We start from the raw sequence: 24,803 nt of genomic DNA, 5'->3' as shown, positions 1-24,803 counted from the left end.
AGCCCTCTGGAATTGTACAAATGAAGAACCTGATATTTGAAGAAACCAAGACTTGCTTCCAAACTTCTAGCAATTTTATGGCAATTTCAGGCACAGAATCAACAGTGGCATTCCACTGTGCTTAAGGCAGGCTGGGTACTCTGCTTGTCAGATCCTCTAGATTTGGGGCAACATCTGTATTGTCCTGCTATTTTAAAGCTCCAGATGTTGTTAGGCTGATACCTGTGAATGTGAGCTTTTGTTAAAGAAGAAAATAGTAATTGAAAAGCAAGTCTTCAATATGATGAGAAGATATTGAACTGCAAATGTTAAATTACCTCAAACCAGAAGGAAGCAAAGTCAATACTTCTGGTTTACTTAGAACTAAAATTTTTAATCAAACTTTTGGTGGATGCCCAGAAATGGTCTCAGTTTCAACAAGTTGTTTGGCTTTCCCTGCACATGTTCTGCCACTGGAACACAGTGTCCAACCTCGCTTCTCTTACCAGTGCCACTGTGAGCTTATGTTTACACTGGCTGCACCATGGCTCATTTTTGTGGTTCTTTCCCTCCTTCTTGCCAAATACTTAGGTTTCCCCTGCCAGAAATAAGAAGATGGGATGAATGAAGGGTTATGGGGTGAGTGAAAAGCAAAGATGGGGTGTGTGATGACAAAGGGAGCAGAACTGGGAAATTCTGGGGAAGAAGTGGGGAGAAATGGAGAAGAGGAGGAAGCTGAGATATTGGGAACGCATGTAAGACTCAAATAGGATGTGTCATTGAACCTCCAGCACTTCCAAGACAGAGCTCTAAACAACTTTATTTTTGTCTGGTTACTATAAACCAATAAACAGGAAATGTGTTATAGTAATAAACAAAGGACAGGAAAAAGGAAACACCACTAATCAAACAGGAACACAGCCTGGGAACATGAAAAAGGAACAAACAAGAGTTATGTTTTGCCCAATTCCCACTCAGGATTGAGAACAGTAATGAGTGTGACAAAACACAGGACAAAGAAGAGGCACTTATGGCAGGACAGAAATGAAAACCAACATTCTTAGAGACATTTTGGGCCTTGTTTCCTGCCATAAAATAGGATGGGGGCTTTTGATGCAAACTCTAGCTGCTGTTCCACCTCTTACACTGGAAGTTTTAGAAGAGTATCTGTGTCCACATATGAAACCGTAACTACCTCACCTCAGATCTGTCCCTTGTCTTTAGGGACAAATTTACATCAACAGAATAAAGCTATTTAGCATGAAAACATGTTCAATACTCAGCAGTCACCAGAGCTAGGCTCTGTTCATGCTGGGTGGAAAGTGAAAATATAATCTTTTTTCTTCACCTTTTATGTTTATACATACATTTTATATATACATGTGGATATATATATATATATATATAAACATGCATTTCTTTGTGCAGGAACATCCTATTTCCAGCATTTCTGTTGTACTTCAGGGCTAGGGAGTATCCTTTCATGTATTCTCTGTTCTTTTTTTCATATGTTTGTTCTGTGCTTTAGCCACAAAAACCTCTTTAGAAAACAGACTGTTTCTGTGGAGAAACTTTAGTCAAAAATAAGTCCAAGTGTTCCTGTGGATGTTTTTCCATGAGGTTCATTCTGAAAACAAGACTACTTTCTTGGAAATATTCTGTTACAAATTGGATTGGAATATGATTCACTTAATTCCATGGGTTTATGTTCCACCTAAAACACACAGGTGAATAATGAAGAACCATTTGGATATACTTTCTGCAAGTAGGATATTCATAAATAGAAAGCTCAAAGGAGGAAATGAGCTTCCAGTGGATAAAAGCTATCAGAATTTAAAACACATGACTGTTCTTCAGTAATGATCTAGATAACGAAGCAGACTGCACCATCAGCAAGTTTGTACAATACAAGGAGGAGTGGCTGATGCACCAGATGGTTTTGGTGTCATTCTGGGAGATTTGACATGCTGGAGAAATCAGACAAAAAGAAATTAAGGAAATTCTAAAAAAGAAAATGGAGATCCTAAGGTACTTAGGCCACAAGCAGGCACTGTGGTGGTACCCATTGAAAAGACAAGAAGCAATGGCCAGACACTAAAATATAAGAAATTCCATTTAAACATAAGAAAAAAATATTGCTGTAGGGGTGATCATACATTGGCACAGGTTTTTCAGAGTGGTTGTGGAGTCTCCATCTGTGGTGGTATTCAGAAAGTGACTGAGCAATCTACTTTAGCTGACCCTGCTTTGAGCCAAGGATGGGGTGGGCTTGGCCTTGATGATCATGAGAGGTCCCTCCCAGTGTTAACTACTTTGTGATGGTGTGAAATTAAATAAAACCCACCACAACAATGGCAGGCTGAAGAAAAATGATTGTCAATTCACAGTTAAAGACAAGAAGGGGAGCACTTCGCAGAGCACCTCTGTCCGCCTCACTTCTGAAGATACCCAAAAAGCAGGGAGACACTGCTGAACAGTGCACTGGAGGCACAGGTGAAATCAGAAGGGGCTAAGCAGCTGAAGGAGCACTCTGAGCCTTCCTCCACCAGACACTACAGATGGCTGAACCAAGAGGCAGTGGGTGAGGCAATTCATGGGCTCTGGAATGAGAAAAAGAAGTGCGGGTGGAGTCTCAGCAGGCTGTTTGGAGAGGGTTTACATGCTGGCAGAGTGGCTGTGGAGATATGGCTGGCTCCTACTGTGTGCCTCAGCCCTCTTACCTCTCCTGAATGAATACAGGGCTGTGTCCAGCCCAAATGGATGCTAAGCTGCCTGGGAACAGGCATGGGTCTGGCATGAGTGATTTCTCATTCAGCTCTGGTCATCACCTGCTTCTCTCACTTTTCGTCCCATAAAATAGGATGGGGGCTTTGGATGCAAACTCTAGCTGCTGTTCCACCTCTTACACTGGAAGTTTTAGAAGAGTATCTGTGTCCACGCATGAAACTGTAACTACCTCACCTCAGATCTGTCCCTTGTCTTTAGAAACAAATTTACATCAACAGAATAAAGCTATTTAGCGTGAAAATATGTTCAATACTCAGCAGTCACCAGAGCTGGGCTCTGGTGCCCAATTGGCTTCAGCTGATCATCCAATACCTACCAATCACAGCATAATTACTTAGATACTCCTCAAGCAGCTCTTTGGAAAGTACTACCCAAAGGATAGGCTGAAGCATATCCATTTCCCTGGTCTCTTTGGGGTCCTAGTGCCAGAAAATAGCGCCTTGGAGGTCTGGAGAAAAGAAACTAACCAGGGCTGACACACACAACATTCATGACCTTCCCATGGGGTGGCTTAAAGATAGGAGTGACATAGCCTCCCATCAGAGACCAAGGTATTTGCAGCTTTAGCAGCAAGCTGTGCCTGTCGCTATGTTACTCCATCAGGGAGACATGTGCTTGCTTTGCTCATGGTCAGGATGAATGAATTGCTTCACTGTGTGCCAGAAGCCTGACTCTGACTGGCTGTGAGCAATTTTATAGATCTGCATCTTCCCTGCAAATGCCCCAGCTTCAGACATGCCTTTAACAGGCCTCAGAAGGTAATTTAGGTGTTCACTGCCGTCATCTCATTTAAGTTGTCAAATGCAGACCCTGTTCATTAGGTTTTCTCACCTTTGCAGTCTCTGTTGTCTGGTTTTGCCCTCCCAATACAAGTAAAAGATTTGGCAGAGCAGCATGTGGGGAGAAATAAGAGGTTCAGAATGAACAACCCTGCCTACATGTCAAATCATTTAATTAGGCTCAGTCAGACTGGGCAAATAAAATGTAATTAAACTGATTTCACTTAATTTGTGTATTAAAGGGACTCATCCCAGCTAAAATGGCAGCAACAGGAGAAACCACAAGTTTTGCCTACATGAAACATTGCTTAGGTCATGAACAGAAATACCAAGTGTGGTGAGCAGGACATCTCTGACTCTGAGCACCCAAAATACTGCACAGGGTTCATCTTCAGAGTACATAAGGATATCAGCATGTATTACCAAATATGTCTGTGATTTAAAATGCTAGTAAATTATGATTCCCAGACATATGAGCCAGATCTACAGCTTTAATAAAGTGCCACATTTTTCTTCAGGTCATTGTTTGAAACCATGCCTGATTCAGATAAAACTTCTGACACTCAATTTCTTTGTTCATCACAAATACGAAGGATTTTGGTAATAAGGGTTGAGTGCTCATACTGGCCAAGTGCACAGCAAGCAAGTCCTTTATGCAGTCCATTTCTTCTCAGTATTATTAGTAAAACTATATAAAGCATAATTGGTCTTTTAAGTTCTTGGCTAGGCTCTCATTCTGCTGTCTGAATGAAAATAAAATTAAAAAACTCTAATGAAAAATTCCTGACAGATGTTTTGGGCCACTAAGCTGATACAGGTGCAATACACCATCTCACTAAAGCAAATTATTCTGGCTCTGAAAACTTGAGACATTTATTATTGAGTCCAAATTTAAAAACCTTTAAAATTTGTGTTAGAAGTAGAAACCTGGGAGTAAAGCAAACCAAAGTCTGCTTAAGTTAGTTTTGGCAAAATTAGTAAAGAAAACAGAACAAAATAAAATATGAACAAGGGAAGGGGAAACCCACAAACATAAAGGCACTTATAGTGTAATTTTTTCAAAGTAGATTTTCACCAAAAGTAGTGCATAAACTCAAAACTTCATTAAAACATAAAGCCTGAAAGGGTTTAGTGGGTGAGGCTCTTGTTTATTACGTGTGACTGTGATGTCAGTCCAGGTGAAGGCTGTAATGAAAACAATTCCAAGATTTTAGTCCAGTTTCTTTGAAGGTTAACCCAACATCACAAACACGTCAAGTCATATAACACCCATGGGCCAGGCCAGGGCTCCCTCCATCCAGCTGGCCCTAAGACTGTATGCACAGTACATGTACTAACCTACAAATAGTTTGTGGGCCAGTGGCTTAGTAAACACTGGTTAAACTATTATCAGCAGCTTGGAAAATATGAATGGCCAATCTTTCCAGAAACACGCATCTGTCTTCAGCGTGAAAAATATCCTCCAGGTGTGAATGCCCTCAGTATTTGCAGAAACCTGAGAGCATCTCATTTGTAGTTTACTCCTGAGTGCTGTGCACACTCATGTCACACATGATGCAGAACATTCAAAAAATAAAGCAAACAGCATCTTTTTAGGAAATATGCTGGAAACCGGAATGGACAAGGGGAAAGAAACGAACTCAGCTGAGACAGGAAACTCACCCACATACCAAAAACTTGACAAGATTTTTATGAGATGCTTAAGAGAAACTCCTCTCAAGAGGCCCATTATGGGCCTGACCCAGCCTCCAAAATCCAAATATTTCACAAACTTCTTTGCATAAGCCTGTTCCTAAAGAAGATAAAGGAGGGGGAAAGAAATTCCTGATTTCGATTTGGAAAAGAAGGAATATTTTCTTTCAAGAAAGAAAATTTGTGATATGCTACCTCTGTCTGTTGCTGCCCAGGGAAAAAAATCGCTGTGGGGAAATTTTCTATTAACACTTCTCTAACTTCACCTGGGTTAAAGGAATTGCTACCGGCCTTTTTTAAGGCTGGCCACTGTGCACTGAGGGAACTGTTGTTTTGCGGAGAAAAGAAGAAACCTCACAACTTGTAAAAGTTGTAAAGCCCGGTATGCTTTATTACGATGCGCGCCGGACGCAAGACTCCCCAAAAGGGCATGCGTGCCCCTGGAGACTCCAAGTCCCCTTTTTATCCCCCCTTCCAAATGCATATGCATACAGTTTCAAATTAAGTTCATACATATTCATTCCACATGACATTTAGCACTAATTCTTCTTTATCGAAGGAATTCCTAAGTCGGGGGCAGATTGACCTCGTGGTTTTTCTGTTTTTCTTTCTCTGTCTCCTTGCTGTCTCTGGAACGCGGCCTCTCCTTCAGCTTTAGCTCCACAGACCCTTCACCTCTCCTAGACACTTTACCTAGTTCAGGATGGATATTCTGTCTCATTCCCCCCTTTCCTAGGAAATAAGTAAATTCTTTTACTTAAGGAAAATTTCCACGACAATAAGTGTCTTTTAGCGCTTTACCATGTACATTTGACAAAGAGGTTAGTACAGCTATTCATTGTAGCATTCTCCAGTTCCAAATTAACAATGTAATAGATAATCCTAAGCTTATCCCAACTAATATTAGTAAAACTAGAATAGGGTGGCACAACTTATCAAAGGTTCCATTTGCAGTTGGTGATCACCCAAAGATCACATCTCACCAGTGATTATCCGTATTTTATTCTTTGTAGAACTCTGGTTATTTCTTTTGTACCATGTTGGACAGTAATTAAGGTTTTCTTTCCACTTTCTCGGATTTCTTTCAAGACTTCTAATAGGTCTTGGTGCTTAATTAATTGTTTTACTAATGTAAGGTTCACCCCGATAGGGGTAGGTGGTAGTCTGTGATACATTGTGTAATTGGCTGTAATCAGCTGGTGGGATGTTACTGGTACCAAATACGAAAAATCACACCAAATAATCTTAACAAAATTACAAATACAAATACAGAGATTAGAATGGTTTCTACTAGACAGAATAACATCATTGCTATTAATTTGTACAGCAGCACAAGCAGTTCTCAAACATACACCCTTTTCCAGTATATACGAGCACAGTTTTCTGGTCAGTGACTGGATGAATTTCAAAGTAACAAATACTCTGTTCAGTGTCCAAACACATCCTGGGCATTAGCAGTATTGCTTTCACAAATGAATCCCATTTGTTCTCTAGTAATGCAGGATTCTAAGTTTACTACCTGCCACTTTTCATTCATCTTTTTGTGCCCACACTCTATGTTCTGAAGGATAGAGTGTTGTTTCTTCATGGTTTAATCTTAGGGCAATGATGGGATGGATAACATAAACAGTGGCATTACATATGGTAAGCACAAAGGCAGTGGCCACATTAGAAATAGGATCATAGGTGAAATTCACCATAATCCACCAGGATTAAAACTTCCTTTCAAAATCAATTGCATTATCCCATTCAATTTTCTGAATTTCAGCTGGAAAATTACCTTCACCCCTTTCCTATATGATCAGAGCTGCTGTTGCTTGTATCCATAACTGTGCTTGTATACAACTGAAAGCTAAAGACACATTATCTTGAACTATACTAAGTGCTTCTACTATCAATTTGTGGTCTTGGTCCCCGGCCTGTTCATTCTTCTTTACTTTGGCAGTACTTTTGAAATCTGTCACTGGCTAGTTCCTAATGCCAGTAGAGATTACTATAAAGGCTGCTTCAATTTTGTTAGGCTACCTGCTGCAGCAGCCAGTTTATTCATCAGTATTTCTGAATCAATTCTATTTAAAACTCCTAATCTTGTCCCTAATATGCCAGTTAGATGTTTGTTATGGGGAACAGGAACTGCTTTCTGTCCATGATCATCCCTCCCTGCCAGAGGGATGTGCTGGGCTCCTACTACAAATTCAGACATACTTCACAAGTGTATCTGACAGAGGTTTAGGTCATACTTGAGACAGATGTTTGTTCTGAAATGTAGAGACTTCAGGGAATCTAACTTCTCTCTCTCCCTCCAAAGCACCTGATTTCCCAGATGTGTGGCAAGCAGGAATGTCTCTCCTGGTCACCCACCTTGCCCTTAGCTAAGATCAAGCTGTGGACTGTGTTCAGGGCAGAAGATAATGGAGGGGAAATCTTGAGAGAAGAGCCTAAATTCATTGCCTACAGGCTGTATCAGGGTGAAATTACACCAACTGTCTGATTCACTTAGGTTATCACAGACTTCCTGGTGTTCATATACACCAGGGGAGGTTCAGACACTAATTACATCTGGTCTCTCATAAGCCATCCTTTTGATGACTAAGCACTTTACTTTGATTTCTTCGCTTCAGATTCCTTGAAGTGTTCACAGCTCCTGTTCTTGCTATTCTTACTCCTCACATACTTGATTCTCGTGGATTACTACAGTAGATATGTTTAATATAAACCTTCTTTATCTCAGAAGGTTTTCCTATGGATCCAGTATACTGATTAAATGCCAGGGACCAAGGCCATTCAGCATTGCTTTGGGTAGAGGTACTCTCTAGTTCTAAAACTTCAGTTATAATTCCATACAAAACAATTCTGTACACTAAAGTATGAGCTACTCCCGACCGCAATATACTCATTTTGCCCGAATAAGTTTTAGTCTCAGTTCATTGTCTCCTGGTGTCACTCCTGAAGGGGCTTCTGGGCCTTCTTCACCCGAGAGTGATGGATCCAGGCATTCTGCTCCTTGATTTTGATTGCAGTGAAGGTGGTGAGAGGTACTTGCAGTGGTCTCTCCCACTGTGGTTCCGAAGTCTTCTCTGTAAGAGACTTAACATATACATCAACCCCAGGCTATCCAACTCCCTGCTCCGAGTTCCAGCCACAAGTTTCTCAATTACTCTGAGCTGTTTGCTTAATGCCACCATGTAAGTGGACATTCTGGACATTCCCCTTGTATTCTATGGTCTTCTATAAGGCATTCCAAAAGGATTCAGCATTCCTTTAGCTCAAAAGGTTTAGTTTGAATTTGCAATAGTGCTAGTAGAAGAGCTTCTTGCCCCAGTCTTATGATTTGCTGCTTAATCAAATGATTCATTCTCTCCCCCTGGCCGCTTGATTGGGGGCGGTATGGGGTGTGAAGTCCTTAATCTATGCCCAGATGGCTTCTAATCTGTTGCACTATTTTGGAAATGAAAGGTGATTCTTTATCTGAGGATATTGTGGCTGGAACTCTGAAGCGTGGTATTATCTCTTGTAAAAATGATCTGGTCACCTCTTGAGCTTTGACAGTTCTGGTGGGGAATGTTTCTGGCCACCCTGAAAATGTATCTATTAATACCAGTAAATACTGATACCCCCCTTTCCTTGGGAGTTCTGAAAAGTTGATTTGCCACTGCTATACAGGCCCATGGCCTCTCCCAGTCTGACCAAGTTTTGGCCCGGGGGTATTTTGAGGTTAGTCTGGAGGCAAGGATCACATTATCAGCTCACCTGAGTGATAGTGGCATATAGATTCCTGACAATGATACAACAGTCCTTTCAATCAGATGTGTGTTCTAGAAAGCCTGTGGGGATTACTACTTCAAAGTCAACACTTCATTCCAGTGCACTCTGTATCACTCGCAGCCTCGGTCATTTTGAGAAAGGAGCCACACTCTATAAAAGGCTTTAAGTAATTAGGCCCTAGTGTGTTTTCTAGTGCCCTTCCTTCACTAGTAACCACGAAAATGGGAGGGGATTACTAGCTCTCTTTCAATGGTAGCCCACCCCTTGCAGTTGTATGTCTCTTTTGATTAGTATTATTGTATTATGGCTTACCTTCGAGGAAAATCTGTACCTCACCCTTTGCTGCTTTCTTTGCCTCTCCATCCGCCAGCTCATTTCTTTTCTCCAATTTTAAGCTCACTCTCTGGTGTGCCTTAATATGCTTTTTCAGGTAGCCGAACTGCTTCCAGCAGCTGGATTGTCTCTTCTTTCCCTGTGAGGTCAGCAGTCCCCTCTCCTTCCAGATGGCTCCATGTGCATGCACAACTCTGAATGCCTTTTGCTGTTTCTAAGGCATGGGTCCATGCATTTATCTCAGCATCCTGTGCAGAGGTACCTGTTGGTAAGGGTCCACACTCTGCAGGTAGTCACTGTGAACTTTGCAATGTCGCTTTCTTGTCAGTGAACCAGGTCTCTGCATCATCCGGAGGAGTGTCCTTTAAGTCTGGGCGGCTGGAGTAGGGTAGCTTCAGTGGTCTCTAGGCAATCATGGTGTACTGCTTCTCCTTGATTCCACTGAGAAAAGAAGCTGGGTTGACAATATTAGTCACCACTATCTCTCCATCATCTTGCTCTACCATGATGGCCTGGTATTTCAGAAACCTCTCTGGTGAAAAGCCAGTGGCCACCCTTTACTTCCAGTACTACAGACACTGTGTGGGACACTAGCACAGTCATTTTTGTCCCAGGATAAACTTGTGTGCCTCTTGAATGTTCAGCACAACTGCTGCTACAGCTCTGAGGCAACCTGGCCATCCTTTGGCTGTTGCATCTAGTTGCTTAGAGAGTAAGCAACTGCCCTCCGGTATGGACCCAAGTCTTGAGCCAATATTCCCAGAGCAATTCCTTGCATGGAAAAATAGAAAGAATGCTTTACTTACATCTGGAAGTTTCAAAGCTGGAGCTGACATGAGGGGACTCTCTAGCTGGCGAAAGGCCCGTGTGGTGTCTCTTGTCCACTGGAGATCTCAGTTCCCATTGGCAATAAGAGCATAGAGGGGTCTGGAGAACAGTCCACAATTATGAACCCACAGCTGGCACTACACTGCCATGCCTAAGAAGGTTTGGAGTTCTTTCGTTGTCTGGGGTTCAGGGTTTGGCATAGGGCTTCCCTGCCTTAAAGTCTGCTGCTCAGCACTCACTTCTTACTCCAGGTAGATTACCTTCTGTTTCACTACCTGTGCCTTTTTCTTTGAGACTCTGCATCCTTGGAGTCCTAGGAAATTCAAAAGGCTTACCGTCCAGGCTTCTCTTGCTTCCCTCGTCCGAGTGGCTACTAGAAGATCATCTATGTACTGCAACAGCCTCCTTTCCTCTTGTGGAGCTTCCTGGGACTCTGGGTCCTTGCAAGCTGTTCTCCAATCGGAGTGGAGAATTTTGAAGCCTTCAGGCACATGGACTGTGTGAGCTTGTGTTTGAATGCAAAAATGTTCTGGCTGGCTTCATGGATAGGGAGGCAAAAGAAGGCATCTCTTAGGCCTAAAACAGTGAACCAGGTTAGCTCAGGTGTTAAACAAGTTAGTAAGGTCTATGGATTTGCTACCACAGGGTACAAATTCTGTGTTATCTTATTGACAGCCCTTAATCCAGTACTACCAGTTATTGGACTGATTCCTTCCTTACCTTCCTTTTGAGGGTACTACTCAGTTCTCACTGGTTGTGTTCTTTCATTAAGCTTGATGGGGGAGCATCCCATGGGGGAGCATCTTTCACTCTCCCTGGTGCAGCAGAGGCCCATACCCTTGAAAACACTTATTTACTTATTCTAATATCTCCTTACTAATGTCTTTCTTAATTTCAGTGTCTGTTAATATTAAGCCTAACATCTTTATATTATTTGCCTCCAGAGTAACCTTTCTCATTTGAGAATATTTAGCAAATTGAGCGAATTGTACAAAAGCTTTTAGGTACACATAGTACACATGTTACTTTAAAGGTTTGCAAAAGTATGCCTTTTCAGACTGGCCAGTTGTTCATTCCCCACACTACAACATAAACATTCTCCACAGGTACTAAAGCTTTATTTAAAACTGAACACATGACCCTTGTGCTGACAAAAATTCTTCCCTTTTGGGAAGGTTACCTTTACCCCTCCTCCCTTACCTTGGGAGGAAGCCTTTACAAATCATACGTACTCATTTTGTGAACTGTGATTGCTTCGCATTTCAGCGTGATAATCCTTGCCTGATTTCATACGTTGCTATCTTATGCTGCATGCTGAACAACATGTTTGATTTGCTTTCTCTTTGCCTTGTTTTCCTTTTCAGGGGCCAAGACCAGAGAGCAGTCTGATCTCACAGTCTCTTTGTCATTCTGGGTGATTTCTTAAAACAAAAGACATTTCAGCATACAAAAACTATCCCATTTATCTTCCTATTATAAAACAGTACTAACAGCAATGAAGCACTATAAATCTTTTTATTTTCTGAGCTGCTCTTACTGGCAACCTCCTCCCAATGAGCCCCTCCCAAAAGGGGCTAATTTAGGAACCTGTTTGCTCTGGTCAGTTCTTATTATTTATTTCTCCTTGCCCTATCCCGCTTCCATTCAAACCTTTTTACAGACCTTCACAGTAGTTTCTCAGTTTTCCTCCTATACACACAGCTCCAGGTGGCAGGTATCAGATGTGATTCCAACACACAAGCTCTAAGACCTTAGGTTCTGAATCCGCTTGACCAGAAACCTTTAATTTACACTCGGGGCGTGTACCCTGACACTTATTGGAACAGCAAAACAGCAATACCAGTGTTTCTCATAAACACCGCACTGCAATAATACCTGCACATCCAGCTTTTGCTCACAGGCCATTCCCGTGTTCCCTGGGGAGACAGGGCAGCCAGAGCTGTCCCTGTGCCCAGGGCGCAGCCACTGTCACCTCACACAGCCTACTGGCCTCTTGATGTACCAAAGGCTCCCCAAAATTGCCCGCAAAGGCTGGCTATTCTGTTTATTACAGAGAACTTTAAATCCTTTCAGCGGATTGTTTCCAGTAAAGACTTACTGCAGTACCAACCGAAGTCTCATAAATCTCATAAGTCTCATTAACTAATTCATCTCATTCATCCCTTCTATATATACTCTGTTTTACAAAATATCAGTCTTTTCTAGTTCTCTTCTTGCACAATCTAATTAAGCACTGTGTCTACTTACACTTGTTTTGCTGCTTTGCAAAAGGGCTGTGCTAGTCACAGCCAAAACTCTGATATACCTGCAGACACAGACACACGCACCCCCCCCCCCGCCTTATCTCAAATTCACTAGAGCCAAGGCTTGAATTGCTGTGAGGGGGAGAATTCTTGGAATTCCTTTAACTCACTTTATCGAAGTTAAACATAAATCACCGTACTATAGCTCTCCTATGTAAAATGCTACTCTTGTTGCAACAAAATCTTAAAATCTCCACAAACACCACTATACAGTCTGAGAATCAAATTACCACAATGCAGCGGAAGAAAATCACCACACAAAATCACTGGGGAAGGGCATATTTCTCAAAGTGCTCACTTTTCTCAACACAACACAGCACACCATAATTCGGCATTTACTCAAATCAATTTTTCCTGGACACAATCAAAATAACAGCACACAGTCTAGAGATCAAGTCCAAACATCCAAGGCAAAGGAACTCTCTGAGCTCATACTCACGGTTAAAATGTACCAAATCTACACAAATCACTACATTCAAACACGATAAATACCATCACTGACATTCCTCCACTCGCTTCTCCGCAGGGCACTTCTCTCCCTGCCCCCGCAGCTTGCTGCAGCCGGCGCCTCTGGCCTCACTCGGCTGCTTCAAACACGGGGAGTACTGACCCATCCCCGCACTGTAGGGCACTGTAGATTTACTCTCTTTTATACACCATACACATATCACCTGCACGATCACAAACACAGTGCACTGACCACACACAGTGTCCGGACACCACTCACACACGCACAAACAGAAGAAACATACACGAATTCAGCTCTGCCCTATCAGAATCTGAATTCTAATACACGCATACACGGGTTCACCCGGCTTACCCCCGGAGCCGCTGGCAGTCCTGCTCTATCAGGACGACGAGGCGACGAACCCCGTCTCTAATACAGCCGCTCTATCAGCTGCAGCTAGCTTACCCCAGAGCCACTGGCAGTCCTGCTCTATCAGGACGATGGAACGAACCCCGTCTCTAATACAGCCGCTCTATCGGCTGATCCCAGACGTCTCTGGGTCGTTAATTCCCTTGTTCTTTCCTTGTTCTTCCACCCCTGGGGCCCCATACATACCGTATTCTCCTCCGCAGGCCAGCGGGTCGTTGTCTGTCCTCGCAGGTGGCAAGTTGAGACAAGCGGAGCCCCACCAGGAAAAAATCCTGGGGCACGCCTTGGAGGTCCGTCTATCCCCCCTGCCCCCGCGGGGACAGAGAACTCCTGGCTGGCTCGCCAAAATGTTTTGCGGAGAAAAGAAGAAACCTCACAACTTGTAAAAGTTGTAAAGCCCGGTATGCTTTATTACGACGCGCGCCGGACGCAAGACTCCCCAAAAGGGCATGCGTGCCCCTGGAGACTCCAAGTCCCCTTTTTATCCCCCCTTCCAAATGCATATGCATACAGTTTCAAATTAAGTTCATACATATTCATTCCACATGACATTTAGCACTAATTCTTCTTTATCGAAGGAATTCCTAAGTCGGGGGCAGATTGACCTCGTGGTTTTTCTGTTTTTCTTTCTCTGTCTCCTTGCTGTCTCTGGAATGCGGCCTCTCCTTCAGCTTTAGCTCCACAGACCCTTCACCTCTCCTAGACACTTTACCTAGTTCAGGATGGATATTCTGTCTCACTGTCACACTCATGTACACACAAAAAGCTGCATTACCTTATTATGGTGTATGCACCAGAGCCTGAGCAATGCACCTACATTAAACACAATTCTTTGCTAAGGAGGTCTTTATTCCAATGTTCCAGGAGGAAAATCAGTTTCTTGCAAAGCACGCATTTCAGATTTCTAACTCAGGCTGTCAGGGGTGGTGCTCTGTGTGCCCCCAGCAGGGGACACATAATCTCTCATGTCCTGCACTAACAGCACAGGGGATCCATTGCTCCCATTCAGTACCTGGATACCTTGTCAGACACTGTGTATGGAGTCCTTGGGTCTTCTGGAAGCTGAAATGCTGATTGTGAAGCCAGTGAAATGTGCTAGGAGACAGAGCAAAACTCTGGGGCACGTGAGACAACTCTGTTGGCTGCATGATTTACCTCTCAATACCCATCAGTATGGGCCTTGTCCTCATCAGAGGTCCTAAAACCATGTCAGACTCTTTTCATGAGAAGAGGGTAGTGTTATTATTTATTCTATATATACTGAATGTGCCTTTTGGGAAAGGTGGGGGGCAGATTCTCATGTTTTACACAGGTTTCACTTGTTAGATGAATCATGAGGAAACACCTCTGCCAGGAACACTGTGTGTCAGACCCTGTGAGAGCATGAACAGAAAATGCCTAGAGAAGCAGACCTGCAGGCAATGTAGATCTGCTAATAGCTTGTTTAAGAAGAGCTTAAACAGGTAACAGCATGGACATATCCACACGTCAGTGGTTATGACATGCTGAGAGGCAGTAATTTGGCAGTCAGACAGCTCCATTGCCTCCCTAGGCAGGTATGTTGGAAAAGCTACTTGGAGATTTGAGGGCTGAATTCAGGTAGCTGAAGTGGCAGGTGGGTGCCTCAGCCCATCTGGGGTCTGATCCTCCCCTGGTTTGCTAAATACAGATTAAGAAACTGAAATTTTTCTGCATGACTGGAAGAGAAATTGTGCGGTTAGTAAAAAAAACCTAGACTGCAAGAAGTCTTCATGATTTCTGCAAGGAAGACCTTGCCACAAGCCCAGGCAGCTGTATCCCAGCACAGCCTTTAGAGACAGATTTATGGAGCTCTGCCACTGCCCTCCATTGAGCATGAGCTCCCCAGTGCTTACACAGTAACATGGAGCACATTCAGGCTCCAGCTAGCCCTCAAATATCCAACTCTAGATGTATTTTCCTGACCCATATTTCTCATCACTGTGGCAGTGTTTGGCTCTGGTTTGTAAAAGCCAGCACCAGAAGAAACCATGCATTATATTTTTTTGTTCTGAATTTGTTGGATTATTTTCCATCTGTCAACACCAGACCCTCCTCCCCTGCAAAGCAGCAAGTTAGAAAGACTTCTGCTAAAAATTGTCACCTAAATAAGCTACCACTACATTCTGCTAACTGAGCATTTTTGCACAATGTATGAGGCACCCAGATTTGCCTGGAGGCTGGAACTGACTCAGATATTCTGGGTTTCCAGGCAAATGCTGCCTGCCTGGGCTGTGGTCCAGACCTGAGTACTAAGTCAGCCTTAGGCTGAAGTAGGCGACCACACGATGGTGCAGTGCCTTGGTTTGGGTACACCCAGATTCAGCAAGTCCAGGGATACAGAGTACAGGCCTACTAACCAATGCAGAGTAACACACATCCTGAGGTCTTCCATCATTCAGCATCTTTGTAAATGTACTGACCATTGGTAAGTTGTACAGACATCCCTTGGATTTTATTTAGAATTAGAAATTTTCATAGAATTAGATAAAGACTTAGGTTGATTAGGACATTCAAAGACTGACTAAAAGGACATACATTTGAAAGCCAAATGCCATAGGTCATATGCTCACTTATTCCTCAAATCACCTTCTCTAGAAACAAGTAGCAAACATATCTGCAGTTTTAAACCAAAGAAGAAATTAATGCTATTTTAAAATAATTTTTGATGATTTATGAACAAGAAGTGATGGCAGAATGGCACTTGCATCATGGCCAGCACAGCATATGAGGGGAAAGAAGAGATTGCTGAGCACAGCATAGTTCTACCTCAGAAGTTCTCTGAGTCTTGAGAGGGCCCCCAGAGCTCTCCTTCCCATAAAGCATTAATTAGTTTGCTGTTATTGTAAAGTATTTATATTTTTTAGCATCTAACAGCAGTTATGCATTTGCTTTTACACCTTTGTTGGAAACTTACTCTGCTGTTCTTAGACTGACCTATTGCTTTATTAGCCAGTTCCAAAGAAATTGCTTTAGAAAAGAAAATATCTTTCTTGCAAGATTATTTTTTAAGAGAAAACAAATGCTGTTTAAAAAATGTTCTTTATGTTTCTAACCTCATTTTTATGTTTCCTTCCTTCACACTAATTGCTCATTCCTGACCAGTTTTGTTTCCCAGTATCCCATCTGAACATCATTACACTCTGGATGTATTCAATCACCTTTTTACCAACTCAGAAAGAGGGGCTAGTAACATACTATTTTCTCTAGCTTACTTTTATTCAAAGAAAAATGTTACTATAGGGACACAGTGTTTTTTTCTTGTTTTATTCTGGCTATTGATGTTATCATCTGATATCCATCAATGAAGCCTTTTATTCTGTATATGTCCATGTATAATTCAATTGTCTGGAGAATCGGTGTGAACTTTTACAAATAATTAAAACACGGTACAAGCTCCTTTATAGGTGATAGCAAGTGAAAGCCTTGTGCAATTAGAGTATCAGAGCAGGTTTGGTTTGGTTCCCAGATGTGCATATTCCACTTCTCCCATAACCCTCTGAAGATCACAGTTTGGCTCAGTATAACAAGTCTATTGAAAAACTCCCCTGTGACATCCATGTTAGCACAGAACTGCTTGGCTGCTAGAAGGATTCCAGAGTTTGAATGTTTTCCTGTTGGATGCTGGGCTGTGACATCACCTTGTCCCAAATCCTATTTTTCTGGTTTAAACTGCTCTGTTTTCCCATACTTACAGCAGTTTAAGCTCCTCTGGCAGCCTGTTAGGTCACTGGAGAAATTTTTGACTCTTTCATCTGAAGTCTATCAAGAAAATGTTGGTCCTGTAGCAGGAAGGGAGGGCTTTATTTGCTGAAGTCTGCCTCTCAGGGGAAGTTTATTGGCATATTTGGAGAACTGAGGATGTTTTTGTAGTACAGAAGCCAAGCTGACCATGATAAGACCCTGTGGGGTGGGACACCAGGGTATTTTCTTTTTTTAGTTAAACTCTCATATCTGTGAGTTACTTAAAATGCCAATTAGATTTTATTGAAGACTTGTGATTCTATTTTCTCCAGAGGCCTATAAATATGAGGGTCATCTTAGTCTACGAACAACTCATATTCCAATGCCAAGATCTAAAACAAACAAACAAAAAACTCCAAATTCTAACTAAGACAATGGCTGAGATCCTAAAGGCTTATAAATTAATAAGCTTTCCAGAATGAAGAGAGGGTGAAGTCTAGGAGAGTAAATGACTTCCCAAAACAATGTGCGAAGCAAGCCAAGGTGGGATCCAAGGCTTGCTGAAGGCACTGAAAGGACTCTTTTCAGTGGGACATGAATCTAAGGACTCTGCAACATCCAATAGCACCATGAAATAGGGAACTCTGACTCAAATGTTATGACATATTAGGGTCATTTGCACACAGGACATTTGGAAGCACTATCTACTTTATGGATAAGGACAACAAAGAACTTCAATTTTATGTATGTGAGACTATCTTGACGTAAGTCTGTGGTATAGCAAAAGCTACCAGTGGCAATCATTGCTTGAACAGTTGTAGGAATCCTTGCTTTAGTTTGTCTCATCAACACAAACAGAAAGAGCCCACAAATCCATAGGGCAAAACTACTTCTAAATTCCTGTCTCTCCTTGCTGAGTGGTGCTTGTATGGCGTGTGGAATGGGTACAGCAGCATGCTGTGCACACAACCACTGTGCTGAGAGCGCTACCCTGCTGGAACGTGCTGTTCTATGTAGCTACCATACAGCTAAGAAATATTCATGCTAAACACTACTCCTGTTGGAAGCAACCTTCCATGTTTGTGACAGTCACCAAAAGAATTACAAATATGCAACAATTCCATACACTTTGAATCTGAAATACTCCACAATTTACAAAACTATTAATTTCATCATTTCCAGGAATTCTGCCCTGCTTTTTCCCATTGTCTGACCTGAATGACTTTCATTTCCATCTAACCCACACTGTTTTCTCGTGACAAATACAGAAACCTTTCTACTCTCTGTAGCAAAGATTGTAGTCATCTACATATGTAAAATATGGAAACACAAATTAAGTAAGCTCTATAATACTTTGATAACTGTATGCTGGATTCTTTTCCTGTGCTAAGCTTCTCTGTTTCTGTAGGACCTCAATTTCACACCAGTTGTGTATCTGCTTTAAACAGCCATATGAACAGACATCCCCTGGAGAGGAGAGGATGCAGTTGATGAGATTTTGACCAAATCATCCACAATGAAGAAAGAATTGTATGTGCTTATGTATGTGGTTATCCTGTGGACAGACCAGGATAAATTTGTAAGTTTAGATTGGTAGTATCAGTCTAGAAACCTTTCTCTAATTATGAATGTTTTAAAAGTCAACCTATTCAAAGTTTTAATTTTGCAATATCCTACTCAAAACAAAATTGGAAACCTAAATATCTAACGATGTGCTTCTGATTTTCATATATTTGAATCTTAATTCATGAGCACCAATCTGCTACTCTTGACTATTAACTAAAAATAAATAATGATTTTAGGAAAAGACAATTAGTTCTCAGGATTTTTCTGTTTTGGGAAATGGAACTTTCATAGTATTCTAGGGTATTTTTGCTACATACATTATGTAAAGGACTGTGAGAAATATAACTTCAAGCACTAGGGTTTTTTCAGTCCTAGAGCTGAGGGATCAAGCAGCCAGCCAAGAAACACCACAGAAGAATGTGTTGAGGGAGTAGCAGTTCAGGTAAATGGTTTGGCCTGTTTCCTTCTCTTGCACTGCTAAATTCCAGAGGCCTGGACTTGCCAGGACTCAGTGCAGCCTTCTGCATAAGTTACAGCCCGATGGGGCTCCCAGATTCACTAGACTCACACACCAGAAACCTGCGAGCAATGCTGCAAAAAAATGTAACTCTTTGAAAGCCAGTTACAGCCTGCAGCAGCAGAAAGGTTGGTATTGATATTCTCACAGTATGTCCAGAAAATCCCACCTCATCAGCCTCTTGCCATCAGCATTTAAAAAAAACCTTTCCAGAGTCTCCTATAAATTATTATTTTTCTGGAACAATATGCCTTTTGTTTTGTCACAAAATATAAGACCCTGAGAAGTTTTAATTTTCTTTTAAAAGGCTTTAGGAGTTCTGCAGCAATTTGTTAAGGTCACTTTCTGGCTTTATCCTTATCTAATTTTGTGAAATGCTTTCATAAAGGAAATAATTCATTAATGGCAGTAGCCTTTAGCACAGGCCCAAATGAGGAAGGGAAGTCTGGGTTCCCAGTTGCTGGTGATGGCAGTACATAGGAAATCCTTGCCCAATCTTCCCACCCAGAACTTGGCATGGACCTGGTCAGAGAGCAAAAGGTCAGAGCCTGGGGAAGCGCTATATTGAAGGTGATTACGATTTATTAGGGCTATACACAAACAAATCCTCTGCACTAATTAGGGAGGCTGGCAGAAGAGGGGGTGAATTGCAGCTTAAAAGGAAGACAGGAAGGTGAACTGATAAAAAGCCTCCCCGACCAGCAGCTTGCAGGCACTGCTGTCAACACTGCCTGTTTTCTGTCCCATGCTGAACTACCAAGTTAAAATCAATGCTGCCCATTGCGTGTCATGGTCTCAACAGGACCCTCGTTTCAGCTGTCATCTCTAGAGACTTTATTCAACAGGAATGAACTTGAGCAATACAGAGGAACAATAGGAACATTTCATAGAATTCTCAAAAAGTTCATCCAGAAGTAATTACAAGCGGTGTGGCTTTAAATTATGTGTAGGTTGTCTCTGTAATGCACTGCTACAGGGAAGGATCAAGGCTTTTCAACACAGCAAAAAAGATCCTTTCTCAGACTATTTCCTTTGGCATCTAAATATTCCTTTGTCTTATATTTGGAGTGACAGAACCAGGTTTTCCTACTTTCCATGAACCTCAAAACTCTCTGTGATGGAAAATTCTCTCGTTTAATCTTTTCACAGTGTCTTAGGCTTTGCTGGCTCACTCCTGATTCTACAGTCTCCATCTGTAAAGCACACTCAGTGTAGCACTGTCTTAAATTTTGTCTGCTGTTCTTGTTACTAGGAACATGATTTCATTGATGAATGTTTATAACACAGCTTGAGGAATTTCATCCTCCCCTGGTAAACTGTGTAGGAGATTGCCTTAATGGACAAAGAAAAATGTCTGCTGGACTTTAGCCAGAAGCTTGGACTTGCTTATAAAGAAGAAAATACAAGTATAACCTTTTGTTGCTGTATACAGAAGACGTATTTAAAAAAAATATTCACTTCTCTTCTTACAAAATAAAACTGAACCAGTGAAAGATTTATGTAGTTTTCACTATTTTCTGTTAAATTGTTTAGTTGTGACAAGTTTAATTCCATTTCTTGATCAGATATCTTACAAGGCTGTACTGCTCTATTTTCTCCAACAAATACCTCTAACTGGGAAATTACAGATGACTGTGAAAAAATGAAGACAACTTAAAGTTAAGAGAAGGAAAAATAGTCATATGCTTCATTTACAGGTGTAAGGAATTTAATTTGAAACAGCAAATTGAAAGTTAAACCCAGTTTTAACTTCCCTGAATAATTTATGTGAGCAAGACTTGGGATATGAATTCAACAAAGCCATGATGTTAGTTTGATTTATGCTTGTTTCATTTGTTTAATCAGGGCCTGAATAAAGACTTTGGGGCTTGAGCTCTTCTGAAGGCTACGTGAGACTGGGTGTTCCTGTGCTTAAGTTAAATTCCCTGTAGAGCAGTTTCAAACCTCTGCTGAAGAGAAGCAGAGTCCCCCTGTGTTGTCTGGCTAATCTGTTGTGTTGCATTTATGGTAAAGGAAATATATGTGCTATATTTCACTGCTTGCTGAAATAACCTGTAGATCCTAGCAGTTTTAAAGAAGAGTTTCAAACAGGACACAAGCATAGCTGAGCTAGCAGCCAGAATGCACTAACGCCTTTCTCAGCCTGAGAACAATAATTTGGAACTATGAATCACTCTCTTGGTTCTTCCCCTCACTCCCTGGTGGAGGTTAAATGCCCTTAACTATATCCTCACAGAAAATGTTACGTGCCAGGAGTGGAAAAGCACAGTAGTCCCATGTAGCTGATGGAATGATTAAAAGTCAATGGATCCCTTCTGCCAATGCATCTCAGAAAAGGAAGAGAGCTTTTATTTCCTTATAGCAGCTTATCCCTGCTGCTTCTTCTGGGTTGGAGGAGGATGGATGGTCTTTTGGCTGTTGGCATTGCCTGAGGTGCTCTGGAATAGGAGACTGACTGCTCTCTGCTTCACTGGAGCAAAGAGCCCTGGAGAACCAGAATTTGTCTCCCACATTTCTATAAAAGACTACCCATCCAAAGTGGCAATGGGACCTTGAACATACTCCCACCTCTCAGGTTCACAGGTTCCCTCACTTTCCCTATTGAGCTGTCAAGAAGCCCAGAAAGCATGTGAGCTGCCAATGGAGAAAGCCAAGTAAGTCTGCAGGGGAAGCAGGCAGCTTGGGATCCTGCCTGGCTTCTCTCACAGCCAATGTGCTACTCAGAAACCTGTCAATTACACTTTGGGTTATTTTTTTCCCAGTGGAGAAATTTGCTGTCAGAAATTTCCAGCCAGCTCTGCTCTGTGCTGCTACTGCTGCTCCAAGTGAGAAAGCCAAAATGGCCCCGAGGGCCTCACACAGGGAAGGTGCAGGGCCTTGGGAGCCCTGGCATGACAGCAGGTCTGCAGTCCTGGCTGCCACAACCCAAGCACGAATGCACTTCCGAAATGTCAGATGTTCCCTCCAGAATTATGTATGCATATTCACTCTAGTGTGACCGCCAAAACGCTGCGTGTGCCTTGCCAGGGACTTCAAAGGCTTTTGTACAACACTGTAGTCCTCTGATATAAAGTTCTGCTTCTTATTAGAGTCCTAGTCTTGGTCAATATTCTTTGAATTTAAGAGGTAAGTGAATTCTTCTGGATTTTTTTTTTTTTTTCATAAAGAAGGACTTGCCTTTTTACAAATTAAACTGCTTAATAACTTGCATTTTGTTACCTTGCCTGTCTGAAATAGCCAAGCTGGACAATGGTGTCTATCTGATGTATACAGAACTACAAAAATTACAGGGTCCAAAACTATTACCACTGAAGCTGAGCTCTTCAAATGAATTGGGACAGTGGTCCTGATCGGTAATATTGTCGAAATGTTACCATGACCAGCTCAGCTTATACAACAAATCAGTTATGTTACTTTCTTAAATAATAACTCTCCATATACTACCTTTTCCCATATATTAGAAAGTGAAACATGATGAAAATTATGATGAAACCTGATGAAAATATCTGCTTAGTGCACTAGGTTTTTTACCTTCTCATGGTATTTAGAAGTAGATGTTAGTAAATTAGGTAGGAGTTAAGTAGTAACTTGACTGATTAACTAAAGTACCTATAACAATGCTGTTTTCTAGCTCAGTTTGAACTAATTTTTATTATGCATTACAGCTGAACAGAGATTTTGGTCTTAGAATCATCTCAGATAAAGATGGCCATTGCCTCAGAACAATTAAAGTATTTAAAAAAAAAAAAAGGAAAGAAAGATGCAGATAATAAAAAATGCATTGAGAAACCCATGTTTGTTTATAAATACTAGCAAAGCTTGTTTGCTGCACCAGACTGCTGTTCAGTACAAATCTAGAGGAGAAGGCAGCCAAGATAAGCAGGGAAGTCGCCACAACTTCGTGATATTCTGCTTGTCCTCCTGTTTCAGTTCAAAATAGATTGCAGGACATTTTGCCAAAGGTTGTAAATAAAGTCACCCTTTTTACTACCAAAGAGATAATGAGTATCACATGGGCTGGCCTCCCATATAACGCAACCCAATACGTGCCTCAAATAATTTCCATGACAAGGATGTCTTGCAGGTGGCAGAGGTCAGTATACTCTAGGCACATAAAGAGCAAGAGTGATGTCTACAGCCTGAAGGAGTTGGACAACTACTGACACTGAACTTGAAGAGTTGTTCCCTTTCCAAGGGGCCTTTCTCCCAGAGAAGTTACAGAAAACCTTTAGCTATGTACCCTGGTGACACATGTAAATTCAGGAGGTAGGAATCCAGGTCATGACCACCTTTGTTGCAGAAACAAGCTCTCTTGGCATTTAAAATTTTACAGAGACTTTCTCCACCTTCTTTGTTTCTACCTTTACTTTTCCTTTGTGGTTATTCTACTTCTGGGCATCTGTTCTACTGCTTCCATTTCTCTTTGGGTTATTGTTTTTTTTTTTAGACTTGAAGGACACACCACTCTGAGCTGAATTTTTTATTAGGGACAACTTACACAGAGCCAAGCCACACCATGATAAGAGACTGCCATTCAGATCTACGTTAGAAACAAGAGCATATACTACAAATATATGCTGCTGTCTTAACTAGTCCTGAGATCTGACAGTCTGCCTCTGGTACAGGTATGAGATACAAGGTGTTGTCTTTCCTTCCTTAATTTGTATCTCTTGCACCCTTTCTCCTACAACAATTGCAATTTGCGATGCACTTCCATGGGATGAGCCAAATCAGTCACTTTTCTCCTTCAGCTCCTGGCCACGCGCTCGTGCCTTTTTTTCTTACCAAGGGCTTTGCCTTGAGCTGATTCAACCCAGCAACCTGGCATAACAGTGACAACAAAACCGCCGTTTTCTCAGCCAAGGCAGTGAGCAGAGCTATCTAATAAATGCTGGATTCAGCGCAAGGAAGGATGTAAAAGTACTGCTTTGGATGGCAGCAGGAACCCATGGCACGCCGCTGCCATCCGATCTCTCCAAACACGAAGCACCCGGACAAGCGAGGAGCCCCGGGGATGGGCGTGCTTTAGAACGTTTCCTTCCTTCCCTCGTTTCCAGGGGCGTCGCCGGCCTCCGGGACACGGGCAGGGAGCGAAGGCGAGAGAGCGACAGCCCCTGGCGGCCGCGGCGCTCTGGCGCCACCCAGTGGTGCCGCTGGGTGCGGCCGCGTCCGAGGGCGCCCGGGAGAGGCGGAGGACGGGGCGGCAATCCCTCAGGGACAGTGACCCGTCTGGCTGCCGGGCCTCCGAGAGCCTGTGGTATGTGGGGACATGCTCGGGGACGTGGTGGGCTCCGCGCCCCTCCTGCCCCAGAAGCAGGTACGCCATGTATGGCGCCGTGAACCGTGTGGCTCCTCTCCCCTGCTGTGCCAGGGGAAACCCTCCCCTCACGGCCCCTGTGAAACCAGGCAGCGACGCTGCTTCTCACGCTCCCTTGCCAGGCTGTTGTGTGACCCGGCTGCTCTGACAGCTCGAGTCTGCAGGCTGTGCCTGCCCATGCCTGGCACGGACCGCCTTGCTCTTGTGCCAGGTGTGTGCTTTGGCACGGGTACCCCTTCTCCCGTGTGAGCCCGGCTGCCCCGCCCCGAGCTCCGGTGGCAGCACCCCTCGGCGGGAGCTGGCTTTGGGGCAGGACAAACCCCAACCCTCGGCAGGAGCTGGCTTTGGGGTTGGACAA

At 42.6% G+C, this 24,803-nt stretch overlaps 1 long non-coding RNA gene across 1 annotated transcript in view; it reads left to right on the top strand.

Moving 5' to 3' along the window:
- LOC141728520 (uncharacterized) overlaps nucleotides 1–20,559 on the top strand; it is a 62,413-nt gene extending 41,854 nt beyond the window's left edge. The window contains exon 4 of the long non-coding RNA XR_012579535.1: nucleotides 18,494–20,559. This is a non-coding gene — a long non-coding RNA (uncharacterized LOC141728520). The remainder of the gene's footprint in view (nucleotides 1–18,493) is intronic.
- The last annotated feature ends 4,244 nt before the right edge of the window (nucleotides 20,560–24,803 follow it).

Source organism: Zonotrichia albicollis, chromosome 3 (assembly GCF_047830755.1).
Source record: "Zonotrichia albicollis isolate bZonAlb1 chromosome 3, bZonAlb1.hap1, whole genome shotgun sequence".
NCBI lineage: Eukaryota > Metazoa > Chordata > Aves > Passeriformes > Passerellidae > Zonotrichia > Zonotrichia albicollis.
Note: the sequence above shows the minus strand (reverse complement) of the source record. Positions and strands in the feature narration are given on the sequence as shown.